This window comes from Crassostrea angulata, chromosome 5, assembly GCF_025612915.1.
Source record: "Crassostrea angulata isolate pt1a10 chromosome 5, ASM2561291v2, whole genome shotgun sequence".
NCBI lineage: Eukaryota > Metazoa > Mollusca > Bivalvia > Ostreida > Ostreidae > Magallana > Magallana angulata.
The window spans coordinates 724,409-745,427 of NC_069115.1; the positions used below are offsets into that span (position 1 = coordinate 724,409).

Consider the following 21,019-nt stretch of genomic DNA (forward strand, 5'->3'; position numbering starts at 1 on the left):
CTTTAGATCCCAATTATCGCAGCGGTAGCAATCGTGCTTTGACCACTGGTAAGACAAAGAGTACAAACCAGTTTTGATTGGATTTTAAATTTATTAATTATCATAAATATTTGAAATCAAATTTTTCCTCTGCTCTATTAAAAATACACTATGTACATGCAAGAATTTTTTTAAAACATATTTCACAAAGTTTACGTTTTATTTTAAATGTGCGAATTCCATATGTAAGTTCATGACTTCAATTTTCTAGAAATAACAGATGTAGAACAAGGACATGAAGGCAATACCGGACACATCTCTTCACCTTTCCCAAGTCGTGAAAGGAATGGTACTCCAACCTCAGGTAAGCTTCATTAAGCAAAAAGGAATGTATCCATGGACAATCTTATACAGTGGTTTTAGTTCAAAAGCTTCCTCAACTATGTTGGGGTTTTTTTGGTGGAAGGGGGATGTTTTTGGCATTAATTTTTTTTATGCTAAATGTTGTTTGTTCATTTAATGCTCTATTTTAACTGAAAGTATATATACATGACATGTGAATAAGTTGTACATTTAAAACTTATGCATAAAGATTACAGAGACATCAGCCCGTCCGAATTCTGAAGGGATACAGAATATTTTATATTTTATATTTCAAATATTCCTTTGATTCTTTGTTATACAAGTACTTAAGGATGACGTTTAATCAGAATGAAAAAGAATTCCACTGTTGATAATGAAAAACCAACTATTGTGTGTTATAAACCTTACATGGTAGTGTAATTCTTTATTTCCCAAAAGTAGGTCAATGGCCTACTTTTTGAGTTAATGGTCATTGAATATTTTTTGAAAATTTAAGAAAAATCCATAAAAATTTTACACTATGATTGAGATTTTCTTAATTGTAGAAATAATACAAATTGCTTAACTGTTTAACAAATGAAAACAGGTTATGAATGGTCGCGACATTAAATGGATACATACATTAAGTTTTCATTCTCAATTTTTATGGATATTCTAGTCCAAATTTCCTCTTTCAGTTTTCAAATAACTACCCATTTTTTATTCAATCAAACAAAAAAACTGAATGTTGATAATGCTAAAACATTTATAGTATTAAACTAAGTATATTGACTTTTCTCTGCTTACATTAAATTTATATGAGGTCAAGGATCAAAATTTTGAGATATGGTGACTTTTATCATTTTTAAGCATTTTTCGATATTTTTGTAGTGTGTGTCATACGATTATCTAAACGAAAAAAACAAGATAAAACCAACAGAAAATATGCAAAATTATGTTGACTAACAAATAAAATCCTAACTTTAAAAATTATAGTACTACCAAAAATATTTCAGTGGAAAACAAAATCTAAAAAATTCAGTCCGAATTTCCTCTGTTATGCTAAAAGTCAAACTTTGTCAGAGCCTAATTCCATAATTTAGTAAACATATCAATTGTTATGTCAATAATAATTCATTTCATAAATGCTTTTTGTATTTAAAACAAATTTTACTCATGAAATTGAACTTTTTAACAATCCGGATTTGAGAACTCAAACCCTGAGTAAACAACGTCATTAAATATAATTTACGTTTTTGCAAAATGTAAATGTAGAACTTTGATGCTGCTTTTAGACAATAACTTCCGATACTCTGAAGGAATACTGAACGTGGGTTTAACCCTGGAAGAAAATCCTGGAGGACGGAATTCGCCCCTGGAAGTTCCTACAGATTCTTTGTCAAACGGTGATATCGTGCAAACTCACAATTCAGGTGAGATAAAACTTTAAACAACTTTTTTTTAATAAACTGTCATTTAGAAAATATTTGATTTTTTTCAATAAAATAAAAAAAACTGGTAGTTTGTAATATAACAATTTAAAAAATCATTTACCGGGGATGATGATTTTTCAAATAAAGAAAGTGGCCAGCACAATATTTAGAATAAAACCTGCTCTAGCAGATCGATGAAGACATGGAGGAGCAAAAAATCAACAGTCAATCATCTGCAAAATCATGCTCATTATCAATTTCTGAGACAGTAGTCCAAATTTTTTTTAACTTGGTGTTATTTAAGGTGGGAGAATGCATGCAAAAAGTATTTCAGTGTTGTTCATCGATCTATAGTTAAAATCATGCATCCAATGCGATTGATTACCTCTCAACTGGGCAAAATTAAGATTCATTAAAGAAAATCAAAATGATAAATTATGACAAATATATTAAATGGTGAGCTACTTGTCTCTTTTTTATAGCGAGCGCAGCGAGGCGGCGCGAAGCGCCGCTCGCGTAGCGAGCTCCATAGACAACGTGTACGAACGGAGGAAATTCGAGTTGAAATCTGCACATTGTTCAAAGAAAATTTTGTGGACCCGCGTGAAAACGTTCTACTATCCCAGTGATCCTTAGCGGTGCATAGCAACTTGGCGGAACAGGAAGCGTTTCTAAGGAAAATTCTTACCTGTAATTCGCATACATCATTTTCATTTAACAATAAAGAATCCTTTTAAAAACATAAAAGTAAACAACACATATGCTTACGTAAAAAACTGTACCTATGACGTCATTTCCTTCCCCGAATTTGTCCGACAATTTACGAAAACTGTCGAGCGCAAAAAGTTAATTATGACGTCTCAGTGATCTGGCGTTTTATATATGGAGGGTAATCGTGTTCAAAAATCCAGACATGTATGTAAACTTGTAAATCCGAATATGCAATCGTGTTGATGTGTGAGCCTGAGCATGAATATGTGTAATTCTGATCGTGTAACCTATAAAACTCGGGCATAAACACGTGTGAGATTTGACTCAGTTCCTTCGCATGATGCACATTTTGCAACTTTATTGTTTACATTAGTTAATTAAACCTTCAACTTTGCACACTTTCAATCCATAGTTTCTGCGTTTGTAACGTCAGGCTCGGCAATAGCACATCTGACATGATACAAATTAACAAATGTAAAGTCTACAAGTTTGTCGAATTTTGACATGACCTTATATGGAAACAGTGACGTTACTGATAGAAAAAGGCTAGCTGCAGGTAAAGGCATGCCGTAATCGCCGGAATAGGGACGGAATAAATAAATAAAAAAATATTAGGTAAGCATATAATCATATTATCTCTCGATAACATTTCATAGAATATCATTTTTCGGAAAATTAAATAATGAGATTGGTGTACATTTTATCAAGAGAATGTATAAAAGATGCGAGTAAAGAATTCGATCGGCTTCAGATATCCTCTTAGAACTGAAAAAAATTACATTTAATTTATGACTTTGTTTGAATACACATGTATAAAGATATATACGCATTTTTATTCATAGGCGTCTGAACCGGGAGGGGGGGGGGGCTAAGTCCCCTCCCCCCCCCCCACTTTTTTGCCAAGTTAGACCTAACCATTAGGAGCATAGCAACAGGGAGGATTCAACCCCCCTACTTTTTCCTTGCAACAAACAAAATTGTTCCTTAAAAAACCTTAAAGAGAATGAAATATTAATAGTGATATTGAAAATTAGAGTCATAGTAGGTATACTAGCACACCCCACCACCACTACCACCACGACGGATTAGGAATTTCATGATTTGGGGGGAAAATTGGGCAGGTAAGAATGGATTTATTGGTATACCCCCCCCCCTACGGATTAGAATTTTCATGATTATGGGAATTCTTGTCACTATTTTTCATGATTAGTTTAGCTCCCCCCCCCCCCCTTCAATTTGCTTCCGACGTCACTGTTATTAGAGTACATGCAACAAATTGTTAAAGTATAGGCCTCGGCTGAATTAAGAAAATATCTCCAAATGCATCCTTACCGCTACCAAAAAGTTGTGACAAGACCCCCCCCCCCCCCCCACGCGAAAAATTCCACGGGGTCCGTCAGCTGAGTTGCAAAGTTATCGATAAGAAAAACAAACTATTTAAAGACATTGGTTTTGAGATTGTGATTACCCCGTTATATGAGACATAAGAAGCGACACCCTCTTAAAAAAAATGAATAAAAATTCCAAAGATAAGGTTAACTGTCGTGAAATTAAAATGTGTATAAATTATTTTTAGAAATGTTTCTTTGCATTGTCGGCAATATATAGGGAAAAAAAACCTATCATGCAGGTAAAAATTGACATTTTTAAAAATTATTTTAAGCAATTATTACGGGATTGAGTATTACGTCCTGAATGTCGGTTCAATACAGACTCACTTTGTGAAGTTGGCTGATAAAAATTTTCTGGAGAGCTAGTATAATACAGCTTTACAGCCACTTGTGAACTACCTGCAGGTTTGTAGCTCCCTGTCTAAAAATACAGATGAACGATCTTTGAGCTACAGTGCCTCCCATAGTAAAACTTCAATTTACGGCGCACATAAATTATGCGCTAGTTTTTTTATTATTATTGAAGATTGTGTTATTATTTGTCTTTCACTTACAAAACAAAAAGTATAAATACATGTAAAGTAACATAAATTTTTCCGCGAAAAATTACCAAATCCTTGCAGGTCGTTTATTCTAACAAATTCAGAAAAATAACAAGAGTAAAAATGGGGTACTCTATATGCAATGTTTTTGCCCAAAAATGACTAAGTTCAACAGCTGATATTTTTATAAATTATCAGAAATCAAAATCCTAGCAATTTGCATACTTCTGATATATACGTATAAATGATCTGTAAAAGAACAACTTCCTATCTTGAAAACTGTTCGATTTTTTTAGAGATATAAGATATTAGGCATTTCCTTTTATAATTCCATGAGAATTATATTACGGAAATTAGCGCATTCGTCACATCGGCAACAATTTTTTTTCTACATGAACCTCTTCCTGTTTGGTCCAGTTTCAATCATACCTCAATTTTTTTTTTCTAAAAATAATACCGGTGTTTTCGATAGAAAAGGTGTCGTTCATTAAAAGCTTATTGCAACAGTTTAGCTGAATATTATGTTTATTTTTCGTTCATTCCGGTCCGGCGGTTACTGCATGCCTTTTCCCGCAGCAAGGCAGTTGCCATATAAGGTCATGTCAAAATTCGACAAACTTGTAGACTTTACATCTGTTAATTTGTATCATGTCAGATGTGCTATTGCCGAGCCTGAAGATACAAACGCAGAAACTACGGATTGAAAGTGTGCAAAGTTGAAGGTTTAATTAACTAATGTAAACAATAAAGTTGCAAAATGTGCATCATGCGAAGGAACTGAGTCAAATCTTACACGTGTTTATGCCCGAGTTTTATAGGTTACACGATCAGAATTACACATATTCATGCTCAGGCTCACACATCAACACGACTGCATATTCGGATTTACAAGTTTACATGTCTGGATTTTTGAACACGATTACCCTCCATATTTATATTCCCGCGATACATTTAGAAGTGGATCAAGCATCTGTACTGAATGTAACGTGTAGGAAGTACACAGTAGGGAGTCACCGTTAATACTGATACTGCGCTCACTATTAACGGTGACTCTTTGGCTGATTAGTTTTGTTTTAATGATTTTTTTTTTGCTCAGTAAATACACATGCAAGTTCCATGCTAAATTTATTGTCATATTGATCCAATCATTGTATACGTTAGGTAGGTGACAAAAACTTATTAAAAAATAAAAGTCTAATTATTATTAAATCTACGTGTAGCCACGTCATTTTGTAATGAATGAATAAAAGAAAAAATTAAACTGTTAAAATATCTACATGTATTTGTTATAGTTGCATATGTGGTCAAACTTTTCAATAATATTGGATATCACACACTAAAAAAAGGGGGAGGGAACATGTCTACAATGTATAGCGTACAAAAATTAAAAAGATTAAAAACAAAATTAATGTCACAGAGGAAAACTAAAGCACCGGTAACAACAAGGAACAAAATGAGAAATAACACAGACAAACAATTTATTGATTTTAATAATCATTATTAAAAGGTAAAGAAGAGATAAAAAATTAAAAAAAAAAACCGGCTTTGTGTTTATCAAAATATTTTAATAAGTCTGTTTAACATTTTATTAATGCTCAGTGGTATTTTTTGTTTAAGTGTATAAACCTAGGAAGGGACCATTGGAATAAAAGTTTGATATCTTCCGGTTCCTTGCGGTGGTAAAAGTTTTCGAGAGAAAGCCAAAGTTTTTTGGTTTGGTTAAGTCCACGGGTTGCATTTAACAATGATGACAGATGTGTGACTCCTTCTGCGCTCGCCCCAACGGTCACACCGTAAAACATGTTATTTATGAAATGTTTTTAGGTGAAAATGAAGACTTTCTTGAGGAAATGCAATCACCTATGGTCCAAAATATTCTGGAGACAGGAGTTGATCGAAATATTGTGATGCAGAAAATTAAAAGGAGGGTTAGGGAAAGAGGTATATAAAAAGGATTAAGATTAAGACAGTTTTACTGATACATAACTGCAATTGAGAGTTGGATTAAACCTCAGCGTCTCTAAAGCAATTCCACATCATAAACATTGTAATTTATCTCACCACATGCTATTCTTTAGATTAAATATCAAGTTACTTTAAACCACAGATAGGAACTTTTTATTCATATACATGGTATATTTTTTTAATTACTATTAAAATGGTTCATTATGATGAATATTGATTCATCTTTCAACGTACGTGGAATTATTTTAGAATATAAAATATCGCTTAAGCAATAAATATAAAATAAGCTCAATGACCAAATAACGTTTATGTCAACCAAAAACTAAAATAGCGTGCAAGCCAAATACATATTTTAAACAGCTAACCTTTTACAAACATTGAATAAATTTCATTCCCTGACCACCAAAAACAATTATCATATAACATACAAAGTTTGATATTCTTTTAAGGTGACAACTACCAAAACGCTGATGATCTGTTAAATTCTGTCTTATCCATGGATCGGAATTCCGATTTCCTGAATACCAACGCAATGCAAACTATTCCGCCATTAACGTTGAATCCCTCCTCGAGAAATCAACATACTTCAAACACGGGTAGGATCAAAACAATTTTTTTTAATTAGTTTGAAAAGAAAAGGTTGCATCAACCGATTGGCTGATTATTCTTATACATTATGTATAGTTTTCCCTTCCTAATTTTGATATATTATTTTGAATTCATGAATTTTATCTTCCATCTATTGAACATATAAATATATATATAAATAAATATATTGCAATCTAATCGATTTGGAGAATTTTTTTCTGAATTTTACTTTTATACATTTTATTTTGAAAAAAAATAAAGAAAATATTTTGTGTATGATTTTAGGGTACGATCACTTAGATATTGAAAACCAGCTGATTGCAGCCCAATATTTGGAGGAGGAACATGGGAGCACCAATGTGTATTTAGAATTCCATTCTCTTTCTTTACCTTCACTAACTGTCTCAGGTAATGAGTATTAACGTTCATTAATCTCATGTAAGTTATTTTTAAATTACTTTTTTGAAGGTTACATTTTAGTATATATTGTGTTTGCACCTTGTCAGTAAAAACGTGAAAGTTTTTAATAGCCAAATTTCAAAGTTAGTATATTTTCAGAATTTCTTTTACAAAGATATGGTACCCGATTGTAATTTTCAATCATAAGGTTTAATAGATAAAATAATTGAAAAAAGAAAGGGATAACTGTTTAATAATTAAGCAAACATATTGAGGTTTTCCATATTAAGTAAGTGTACCTTTATTAACTTTTATTTAGAGAAAAAGACTAATCAATAGCAAAGGTAAAGACTCAGATACTTGTATAGATTACAAAGCACTGATGATGCTTTATACAAAAACGCACTGATTTTAAAATGGTTGGTAAACATATTTATTAATCGGTAAAAATATATCGTAGACTTTGGGTCAATTACTTTGATATTAAGAACATTAAATTCATATTGGAATTCTTTCCGTTTCAATTTCAATAGCCACTACTTTCATTTACAATAGCAATAAATGGAATTTCAATTACTTAATGGAAGTATTGAATTATATTACATATTAAAAGAAAAAAAACACTATTTATTTGCCGTTACCTATTAAGTCATATCGTAGACAAATATAAGAATGTATGTCATTTTACACATTACGTTGGCATTTTATCATTTAATCATCATCAGACTTTCGAAAAAATTGTCAGTCAAAGAACAGTGGTCTGGCCTGAAAAATGCCTGAAATGTAATTTAAATGTAATTAAAAAGTAATTGTCATTACTGGTCTACAAGAAGTAATGCATTACATTACAATTACTTGTAATTCAAAAAAGGGTGATAACACATTATCCACAATTTTTTTTTAAATGTAATGATTATAATAAATTTAAATTGCACATTACCATTTCCGTAATTCTAATATATAGTCGTATTACATAAATCTCAGATAACCAAATTGATCATAGGGCAGTTCGTAACCTAATGGAGTCTCCCATTGTCAAAACTGTCTTGAGCACAGGGGTGGATCGACAGAATGTTATGCAGGCAATAGAGAGGAGGCTAAGAGAGACAGGTAAAGGTTACATTGACAGAGTAAGTCTGATAAGCTTACGTTCATGTTTTTTAAAATTGGTCCAAAATAGTAAAATTGACTGCATTTTGACCTTGAAAGCCTAGAAAAAGTTTATATCAAAATGAGACAACCGTTGATATTCTATCCAGGTGACACCTACTCAAACGCCGATGAGCTGCTGAACGTAGTGTTGAGTTACCAGCAAAATTTTGTGTCTCACCAAGGTAACAACAATGCCAAACCTGATCAAATTTTTTTCGCAAACCTTTTGGTAACTTGTGCATTTACTTTTTTACACTATTTGCGTGCAAAGCCAAAATTTGTTCAGAAAAGGAGTTTTTACTGTGGATTTTTTTTTAAAAAGGAGGGAGTGCAATCAATGTGATAAATTTAATATTTTTTATATCTGAGGTTTAACAGTCAGCCAAGAAAATGTCGCTGAAACACAACAACCTATGATTGAAGCCGTTCTAGACACGGGGGTCGACTGGAACGGCGTGATGCAGGTCATAGAGAAACGGCTTATAGAAACAGGTAGGAAGATTACTGGAACAGTTTGATTAAAGTCATAGAGAGGATGATGATAGAGACAGGTAAATGGTTAGTTGAACAGCGTGATGAAGGTATTAAAGACGGGGATTGTAGAAATGGGTAGGGGGTTATAAGAACAGCGAGATCCAGGTCAGAATGAAGAGGCGTATAGAAACAGGTTGGAGTTACTTGAAATGCACTCATCAAAATCATACTCTCAGGTTTATGTTTATCTACCGAAGACAACATGTTCTTGATTCTTCTTGATCAACAAAAACTCGCCTTTTGTCGCTTTGAGTCGTTCCTTTCGCTCAGCTATAGACTCGTGAACAACACTGCAGCTCTTTACAACAGAGCAATATGTCGAATTGAAAAAAGTATGGTTCTTACCTAATTATTCATGCATTAATGTATTTATCAACCATGAAATCTATTGTGGTAAAAACAATTTGAAATTTTAATCTTTTAGATCCTGCAATTCATTTTGAAATATATGCTTCCGACATTGTTTGGTTTTTGAGAATTCACATAATTTTACATCTACCCAAGTTAACAATCATACAATAATATATACTAAAACATATTATTTAAAACTACTTAATTAATGGTATAAATGTCTAAGTTCATATTTTTTTCGAAATTGGTATTATAATAAACTTTTGTTTAGATATCTTGTCTTTCAATGTCACAGTACACCTGCACTTTAAATCTTATGTCTAAGAATACACACATGTTAATATATCATCAGGAGAGAACTATCAGGATGCTGAAGACCTGCTGAATGCTGTACTGGTTTTGGAGCAGAATGCTGGGACTCACATGCACTCTACCCAATATTCCCCTACAATGGATTTAGAAGAAAATCAAGGGAGCGACTTTATCCTTCCAGATACTATACTGTCATCATCAGACCCCTATACAAGCAGTGACAGTCTCAGTACTAGTATTCTAACATCTGGTGAGATATTTTAACCGATATGGGTCATAATGTTTACTACTTAGATTTTACCTGTTTATGTTAAAATTGATTGACTCCTAAGGTTTAATGAAACTTATTGTATAATTAAGTCCAGTTTAGTAGCCTAACGTGCTTGTTATTATTACAAAAGATTACAATAAAATTATACCTTAGAGTTATAATATGGTATATAGAAATAGAAATAAAAAGCAATAAATTTCTAAAGCTAAAGTCGATTTTGTGTAAATGACAATAAAGGCATTGTACACAAAAGTTTGAAATCAATGATTGTTATTCGTTAAGCTCTAGCTAGGTAAATTCATTATAAAGTAACGTGCTCAATCATCGCGAGCACAAGTTTAGTTTATAATACATGGTCTTACGCTAGTGAATTTGCATTGGCTATTTTGATTGAGAAATATGTGATAAAACATAATGTACTTATCATGACTTTAATGATCGATTTGAAATCAAATATACATCAGAATATCGAGTGGATGCTGAAGTCGTTCGTGCTAACATGCAGTTACCTGTAGTCCGGGCCGTTTTGGAAACTGGAGTAGATCGAGACATCGTAGAAAAAGTGATAGAGAAAAGATTAAGGGATACAGGTTAGGTAGGAAAAACATTAGGTTGATCACAGGCTAATACACTTAAGAATATTGCTTTCATATTATTCAAAATTAAGTAATCATCGTTCATTGCAGAGTGCTTCAATATCGATTCAAAATCACTGTTTTATTTCTTCAAAATGCTAGTTTTTCTCTCTCTGCCCTTTCCAAAGCGCCATTAAAAATAGGTACACGCACGAATATAGCTAAAAATGATTCATACTTCCAGGTTCCGTTTTCTGGACAAATAACTTCTTTGACATAGAAAGAGACAATCGTTTTAAATCAATACTCTATTTGATATTAAGTTTATGAAAAGAAAATATTTTGTTGTCATACCTTTAAATACATTCCCCGTACTTTTTCGTTACACTGGATTCTTTCTATCATTAATGTATGCCTTTCAATAAAGATAACTTCACAATTCATTGTGGTCTTCAGTTATTTTTATGTTCTAACCAGGTGACAACTTTCAAAATGCTGAGGAATTGATGCATGCTGTTTTGACTTTGGAAAGTAATTCCGGGTCTTCACATGTCCCTTGGAGTATCTCTACATTGCGTGTACCTCTGGATGCATCCCCAGGCAATGCCAGCTTTCGTACCCAAGCTGCAAGTAAGCTATATAGCATTAAAAACCTTTTAAGGTACCTCACTACACCTGTACTTATACTTTTTAAGACGCTACGTCAAAAATGGCGATTTAATTGTTTTGTTAAACTGTTTATATCATTCGATTGGGTTGTATATCGTCGTAGCTTAGTGGTTAAAGTATTGGGCTCCTGAAGCGCAGATCATGAGTTCGAATTCGCCAGGAGCTTTTGTTTATGTTAACTGAATTAAATTTTTGAAAACGTAATTTTTCATCTAAAATTACCCATTTTTGCCTAATATGTTTTACGGTGCGACTTTTGGGGCGAGCGCAGCATGTGATCAAACAATGAATTATGAAAAAAAAAATTAACAACATATTATATGAATTTGATTGCAAATAAAGAAACAAACTATATTTTTCAGTAAAGTTTCGTAATTCATAGTTTATAAGATTCGTTATGCATTTATTTATAAGTAAAACAATAGTTTAATCTCAAATACAATGCTATTGAATAATAAAGATTTTAATATAACTGTTCATTGCACTGTATCTCCTCTTTGAAAGTGATTGTAACGTCAGTTCATCCCCTTTTTGCAGTAGACATTTTTTCTTCAACTTACATATAAAAATAGTATTGTGTTAACTAGTTTTCAATTATCATATAGAAATTCGACTTATCATGGAGCTGTCCCCTCAATTTTTTTAAACAACTCATTTTTTTTTTAATTTACGCTTCAAAATATTTGCTTATCATATTAAATGAAAATGAAGTTGTACTCCCGCCCCCTTGGAATTGGGAGCATGTAGTAAATGGAAGTGAAAATAAAGAAACCATTGAACTGCTTAAGAACTGAAGGATTAGTTTTTTATGATTTTTAAAGTTATCCTTTTTTCTTTTTGCTTATAAAGATTTTTTTGATGAGGCTGTCATCCACCCACCAACCCCGTTTGAAAAAAAAAAACGTTGCTACATGTACGTTCCTGGAAATTACCGTAATTATAGTGAATAGAATAAATGTGAGCTTCATCCAAATGAATGCATCTTACAACTGTTTCCTATATCTAAAAAAAACTGTCGTCATTCTTTAGCTTTGCAAGATTTTGATAGGATTTTGGTAATTTCGGCAGATTAACAATACTTTTAGTTAGAGTAATTTCCCCTTATTGTGACGTCAAAGTTCACGTTGGTCAACAATCGCTTCTCGGGCCTTTCCGGTGTAACGAAGAATATTGACCCGGGTTGAATATTGACCCGGGGGGTTGAATTTTTCAACGTTGAAAATTGAGACCAAAATCGTGAAATTTATACCCGGGGTCATTTTTCAACGCTATGAGAAAGATTTTTCTAAACTCTAATGACCACGACACGTTGAAAATTGATCCTGTTGAGAATTGACCCCAACCTCAGAGTTTTGATTTAAACTGTAACTTACTTTATACGGTTTGAATGTACAATCATGCACATATTTGAAAGTTTCAGTTTTAAAAAATGTTCATACTGTCCGATACCTATGTGGACGTGGCTGATTTCTTTTTAGGTTGATATGTCCGATTAATCATTAAATCTTGAGACTGATAACATGATATTCATTTATTATTACAATACTACGTAAATAAAGCTAAGAAGATAACCGTTTGCTTTGGAATGAAACAGGCGAGTCGGGCTGGAATACTGTTTGACATAAAACTGATTTTCATTCCCCCGTGTGACAGAATTTAAAGTTAAACTTGTCATAATCTCTGATAAATATATCTAACAAATATATTGCCCGTAGGCCAAAATTAAAAATATCTATGTTTTCCATTTCGAGACCGACATAATTAAATACGACTGAATTGGTTTTTTTTAACACATTGAAAAGATTTTTTTTTAAGAAACCTGATTTTATTGAAAGTCGTTTTAAGAAGTCCCACATCTTTTTCGTTTTACAATCATTTTGATAGTCTCGATCATCAACTTTGGCGAAATACTTGCTTTATGATCGGTACATGTAACTTCGCCAGAATTTACTCCGAAAGAGTTGAAGTCGCCCTATATTCAGAGTTCACGATCGTATTAATTTATCCCAGAGACATTAAAATGATAGTCATTTTATTCAGAAGACGTTTTCACAGCCTCAGTTAACCATGATTGTTGTGATTAATCGAGTGTCTTATCATTTATGGGTATACTGTGCATTAAAAATTACAACCATTGTTTATTACTTTTAGTGTTGATATTACAATTTGTTGGCAACTTGTAATTAGTTAATAAATCTGCCAAATTAATGCCAAAACAATCATAAAACCGTTGCCTACATTTATCTTAAAAATTAAATGATCCTCCAGACAACGGTTGTAATTGGGTCAAAAGGTTGGACTATACCTCCAAAATACACAGAAGTATATAGAGACTGATTATATATTTGTCATTTAGCTAACACAATTACAAAATATATCATCCATAAAATATATGAATACATTAAATAAATTGAATTTAATAGATTGGATAACAAGTTTTTAAAACTTTAAGAAGTTGTTTTATTTTTTATCAACTTGGTTAATCCAATATTAATTAAGGTTAAATCTGTGTATATCATCATTCTTGTAAATTATGCTGTATCAAATATTAACAGTTTCCCTGATGTCAAACTTCTCCCTACATTTCTGTTAGGGAGAAACAAATCTCCCCAAATTTAGGTTGGTACATGTGAAATGAAAGACTTTTTGTTTTGAAATATTAAAACAGTTCTCTTGACTTAATCAAATTTCAAATCAATAGATACAAAAAAGTTGAAATTGGGTAAATTTATATAACATCTTTATTATCAAAATATTCTCTTCTTCCCTAGCATTATGTTTCAAATTTGGGTTAAAATTTTCTTGTCTTCTGCAAGTGTAGTGACTTTTTGTAACCTTATTGTTGTAGAATCATTAAATATGACTTCACAAATATTTACATTTATTACACTACCTTAAGTTTATCAAATTATTGTTTTAATATACTTTTAGATATTTTGTCAATCAAATTTTTGAAAAAATTAATTTATACTTTAAAGTAGGTACATTATGACCTTTAAAATGATATTTAAATACAGGCTTACATGTACATCAACATACAAATGATAATGCATGTATTCATGCACATGCATGTAGTCATTGAATCAAACATGTTTAGATTTAAGATGAACAATATCAAATTGTGAATTCGACATTAAATTTGTTTTACATCCCATCAGTAAAAGTATAACAATTTGTTTTATAACTGGCCATATATTTTTTTTTTAATTTGTAATCAATTAAAAACTTATTTATTATTTCATTTTCAAATTATTTTGCCCTGGCAGAAATTAAAGTATTTACCTATACCTACACAACTTCAAAATTTAGGGTCGAGTTAGGGGAAACACGATATTTTTAATGATGGTCTTCACGCTACTTTTTTTAGGAATTTTTAATTGATGAGAATCGATGTTTATACTGAGGGTCTGAATCTGAAGGAAATGTGATATTTTTCACCTGGATATCCAAGATACACTCAACAAAGGGACGAACTTTTTATACAAATTATTGCCATTAGTATACCTTTTCATATGAACCATATACTTTATGGTAGTTCTGATTTTTCATATAAATAAAATTGTAAAATTGTTTCCAATGTTTATAGTTATATTAGAGCTCCTTAGCGTTTTTGGTTTTCTTAAGTTACACTTTTTAAACCTATTTAAAAATTATACATGCATATTTACTTATTATATAGTTTCTTTTTATTTACTGTTCTTTTAAAGTGGGCTGAATCATGAAAATCTCTTTCTTCTGTTTGTATCTCTGCAAGTATAAATAAAGGAGATAGGTTTGATAATGTAGGTGTGAGTGAACATGTCTACCAACAGTATGTCTTACAATCATATTTGGTAAATGTTCAGATAAGTATTTAAAATTTAAGTATCCCCTGTCTTTTATACACATAATATCAAAAATATTCTTTAAACTTGTAATACTTTTTTTATGCCTATAGATAATTTCTTTTTGACTTTGTATGTTTGAAAGGGTTAACATAGGCTACATGTCTGTTTTCCAATCCATTCAATAATTTCAACATTCCGTTCAATAAAAAGCATTTAAATTAAATTAATAATGTAGGTGCCTGTGATAGGAAAGTCAACCATCTACTCAAAAGCTGTTGTATGATCTTCTACTACATGTACATATTTCTATAAAAAATGTAATTTACCAATTTATTGACGAAAACAATTACTGTTTGTAAATATGTTAAATTTTTGTGATCAAAGCAATTTAGAAACTATTAAAGCAAAATTATTTTATTGTCATCCTGTACAAAAATTAGGTTGCTCACTTGCTACATATTCCATGAAGCAGAATTGTTAATGCCTAGGAAAATTAGCGATTTGATGATATTTAGTTACATCAGAAGTTATCCTAACGGAACAAATAAAACACTTAAAACATCGGCTTTCAAGATTTATAGTTACTACAGTATTGTTCATCAAAGAGTACATGTTAGCGTATCACCATTTTGTAAACTGTTATTGGCTGGATGGGTGTGAATACAAAATTCAGAATGCCACAGTTTTTAAAAAAAACTGTGTGGGTGCAAACACAAAAGAATCAATATGACATACTGTAAATTGTGGATATACATGTAAACCTTGGTCATTTGAATAATGAAACAACAAGGCTTAGGTGTGGTTCAGCATCTTTTATCTTTCTGGTAAATTCAATCATCGATCAATAAATAAATAAATAGCCCTGTAAAATATATTAATACAAGGAACATTGAATACAATATATAATTATCTGATGTATAAGCCATAAACATCAAATATTAAATAAACTGTGATCATACATGTTTATACTAATACACTGTACAACACTTGTATATTTCACTACATATTTGCATATGAATTTGATTCAAAGTGATCTCTGCTGAACCTACTCTGAATATAATAAAAATGAGTTATTTACATATTTATTTACAAATTAATATATTGAATACTGACTTACCAAAATTATGGAATTTAGGCTTCTGACAGCTAAATCTAAGTTTTAAGGCCAGGTAGGTGCGCTGCTGTTGTAAATGAATTAACCATGCAATTTGTTAAATATTAATAAATAAGCTATAATTAAATCCAAATCTCAATGACTGAACAACTGAAATAGAAAACTATATAGACTAAAACCAAACATACCAGATCTTGAAATCCTTCAGACAAATTAACACACCTTCTCCTACCTGGACTCTGAGCAGATATAAAGAACACCCTCAGAGTCAAACCAGTCTATCCGGTCAGTCATGTCACATGATAAATTGGCCAATCGCTCACCAAACATTTGGCGGGAAAATATTAATTCAATAAAATTACAAAATACTTGATAAATACCCTTAACAAAATCTCGTAATTAATAATCTAAGTAAAACTTTTATCAACACACACTATTTTCTATATTAGAAGTAAATACCATTAAAAACATAACTTTTAAAGTTTAAACAGATATTTTACTATGTTACATACACCCACCCAGAAAATTCACAACGAAAAATATCAAAGTTTCAATTTACTGGGTGAATGTAAAACCAAAATTAAACAATATGACGTATTGTAATTTTTTTAAATTAATTATATTAGTACACTTCTCCAGCGAATTAAAAAAGGAGTTTTACTGAACTTATTTGTTTAAGGTGTAACCATGTGTACAATTTTTTTATAAAAACGTATTTTTTTTTAAATACATGGATATCACACAAAACAGCAATTATATGCGAAAAGTTTATTATGAATAAAATAGTTATTACATATTTAAAGGGATAATATGTAAATCATTAAGATCTCATTTTTACACCCCCCCCCCCCAGTTAAAACATGTTAACATGTAAATCTACAGAATAAATAAGTAAAAACTGATAATTTTTAATTAGATAAACTCAAGTTAAAACATTGATTCGTTAATTTGCGCTTCTTTGCTGTCGAATTTTGAACTGGTTCCATGATCAAAATTCCACGTTGCGGGTCAATTTTCAACGGATTAGGGTCTTTATTCAACAATTTTGATCTCAATATTCAACGTGGAAAAATGACCCCGGGTCAATTTTCAACCCGGGTCAAAATTCTTCGTTACATCGGCAAGCTCGGAAAAAAACGTGTTCTTCCGAGCTTCCCGGAAAGCCCAAGAAGTTTTTATTAAAGTGTCGTCTGACCCTCTAAAACTCCCCGAGAAATAAAATTACGCGAAGTTTACTGTTTTATTTTCTTAAAAAGCATGTTGTTCTTAAAATTACACATCTAATATGTTTCTCAAAACTTTACTTTCAATTGAACCTCACAGGACTGTGAGGTTTGAAACCAATAGTACTGTGGATTGTGGGTCAAACTTTACTGACGCCGAAAAATTCCATCGGATCAATGTGTAAACCTTTGTGAGGTCACTCGATTAGTTTTGATTGAGAGTGTACTGAGGTAAACTTCAAAGGTAACATTGACTGTATGTCATATACATCGTTATTGTTTTCATATTGCCTTGTTGATTCTCGTGAGAGTGCGAAGTGATAAAAAATACCACGATTACAGGGAACTACTGGGACGATTAAAACAATGCATTACTGGTCCGATTTACTGACGCAAAAAAAATCCGTTGAATGAATATGCAACTAGTCCGAATTTTCTATTCACACACGTTTTGCCGGTAGAGCACTTCTTATTTGAGTAAATAGTTCACGATGTAGTGAGCCACCTTAACAGGGCTGGACAATAGACTATATCTATTGCCTTTTGATAAAGAGCTCTGTATAAAACTAATGGGAAATATTGGAAGTTAATTTCTGGGGGTTTTCTTCAAATAAACAGATTGGTTTTCGTTTTGTGTGACCATACGCAACAAAGTATTACGTTGAGCCCATAGTTTAATCATTTGCGGGAAAAGCAACATATTTATTATTATTTTAAATTACATAAACAATCAAATAACTTATAGTATAGACTAGTGGAGTAATAAACATTGTGTATCAAAAAAAAGTAAATTTGGCATCGCTGGTTTATAAAATACGTAGATCATTAGTTTATACAAAAGATGAAGTAAAGAAGCTTCTGTCGTTTTTTCTAAACAAAAAGACCCAAGTGTATTCTTTCTTACAAACATTTGTCGTTTGATTTGGCTATAAGAAGTTTTTTCTTGAATAAATATGCATGTTTCGACATGTTTATGACCTGTATGTTTTTAGCGCTGCTAGAAGAGACAGCAGAACACTTGTGTGGCGTGTCTGTTAATGGATCTAATGTTACTTTCTGTTTACAGAACTGGCTGAAGAGAACCGGTTGTTACGGGAGCAGAGGACGTGTAAGATCTGTCTGGACGCTGAGGTGGGGGTGGTGTTCCTGCCCTGTGGACACATATGTTGTTGTCGGACGTGTGCCCCCAAGGTTGGACAGTGTCCAGTATGTAGGACATACATTCAGAGCAAAATGCACGTGTTTAATTCATAGAAAATGTGTATACCCGTGATTCATAACTTTTGATACTTATTGTAAATTAAGATTATCTCTTTATCTTTACAAAAATGTGTTTCAACTAAGTTCATTCAAGATTTTGTTTCATTAAAAAAATGAATTTTTAGAAAATCTTGCTTTCGTAATACTCTTTGTTAAAAGACATATTTCATATCCATGTATTTTTGTCATCAATAAGAACGCCTATTATAACTGCCATTTCATATCCATCGATATTATGCTAACAGAGATGTTTACATGTGCTTTTATATGTTACAAATGTTATGTTTTATCTGCATGATCATTACCCAATGCACGTTTGAAGTTTGTATATCTTTAATTTGTATGATTTAAATCCCATTTTTTATACTTGCTGTTTTTTTTCAACCGAACCTCCATTTTTGTTGATATGTTTATTAAATAATCTACAACCTCGTCAGATTGTTTTCCTTTAAATGATAAAAAGAATATTGTTTTTAAATATAGAAAACTGCAGATTGTTAATAAAAATGGTGAAATATTTATGTTTTATATATATATATATATATATATATATATATATATATATATATATATATATATATATATATATATATATATATATATATATATAGCCCTTTCGCTCGGTCGATTCATAGATATATCGACTTCATAGAAAAGTATATCAACTGAGCACTTCGTGCTCGGTCGATATGCTTTTATATGAAGTCGATATATCTATGGATCGACCGAGCGAAAGGGCTATATTCGTTATATTATTTTCCAAAGAAGAATTGGCAAGATTAAAATTATGAAAACATCTTAAAGCAATCAAGCAGTTTTCAAATCAATGTTGTGCTTTTATACTGATAAAGCAATATTTAATCAAAACAATCGATTAATAGAGTAATTTCATATTTCCTGAAATAACAACACTTTATTTATTCAAATAATTTTAGGTATTATAGAACATGTTATGTTGTAATTGATAGTAACATTTGAGCAATTTCTAAGTACTGGAGCAGCAGGTAACATGGCATTTGCTTGAACTGAATTATGATTTAACAGTGGGTTTGAATACATTTTCATTGACATCAATGGAACGCAAAATGTCATCCACACCATCCATGTCGTTTAAGTCATCCAAGAGACAATTTTCCTGAGAATCCGTCAATGGAACCAAGTTAAAGTCTGCTTGTACATTATCATCTAGAGGTTGCAGAGGTTTTTTTCTCTTATTTTCTCGCTGATTTTTTCCGACATGATCTTCTTTGTCTTTTCATCAGTTCTTCCTGAATAGGTTTTTAATGAGGACTCTGCTTTATGACCAGTAACGGACATGATGTGTCTACTCGGTATTTGTGCAGCATCGAGGACACTGACGGTTGTCGCTCGGCATGAGTGGTTAGTGTAAATTGTAGATATCCCTGATATTTTACTGATAGTTTGCATGAACTGTCCGAGTCCATTATGACCAACTGCAATGTTATTGAAATAAACACCATCCTTCGGACTGGTTCTTGGTTGTTGGAACAAGCGTGGACAGTGTGGGTTCGGATCAACTTGACAAAACTACGGATCGGACATCTGTCGCTACCTGAAATTGTACCAAATCGGTTATTTATTGCCTTAAATTCAGTTTGTTTTGCTTTTTAAAAGAAAGTATGCAGTTTTTATTATTACATGTATTAACAGAAAGTGCAATAGTTGTAACAGAAAGTTATATATAAATGCTAACTGTCTAAAATTACTACTTAATCAATTAATAACTTTTATCTCATACATTCTGCCATCTAAAGATCTTTCACTATCATCCTGGTGGTTTTTGGTCTTTTCATCCCTTGTTTTGTAAACAAACAGTCCACCATCTCCATTCATCACAACAAAATCATCTTTTGTAAGTTGTGCTAAATTCTCCCTGCCCCTTTTTCCAAAATGTAGCATGATATCAAGGAAGACCTATTTTTTTAACCATATCTTTTGTTAGAATACTGATATTTAAATAAATTGAATTCATTGGCAATTATATGGTTTACAATTACTTATAAGTCTTTAATTTGACTGTGGCTCAATTTACACGTAAAAAGTATTTTCTTCAGAGATATTGAAATTACCTTGTATTGCAAGATCTGGGTATCTCCCAACCGTTTAGTTAAATAATCGTAGATGGTCTCCAGTTGTTGATCTGTTATGGCTGGGTAATGTTCTATGGCCGCAAGCCCCTGTTTTTTAATAATTTCCCGATACATTTTAATGCTTTCGTGGATTTCTTAAAGCTGGCATGAATTCATAAATACGCATTATTTCCCTTTTATCTCCGACTACCGCCATATTAGTTGTCGATTTCTATTGTTCTGCTCATCGCTACACACCTCTATATAAGGCCGAGAGCCCTCGTCTTGCTT

At 31.7% G+C, this 21,019-nt stretch overlaps 1 pseudogene; it reads left to right on the forward strand.

Annotated features, from left to right (window-relative positions):
- Positions 1 to 19,071, forward strand: part of LOC128186215 (uncharacterized) — a 29,917-nt pseudogene extending 10,846 nt beyond the window's left edge.
- Positions 19,072 to 21,019: the final 1,948 nt, after the last annotated feature.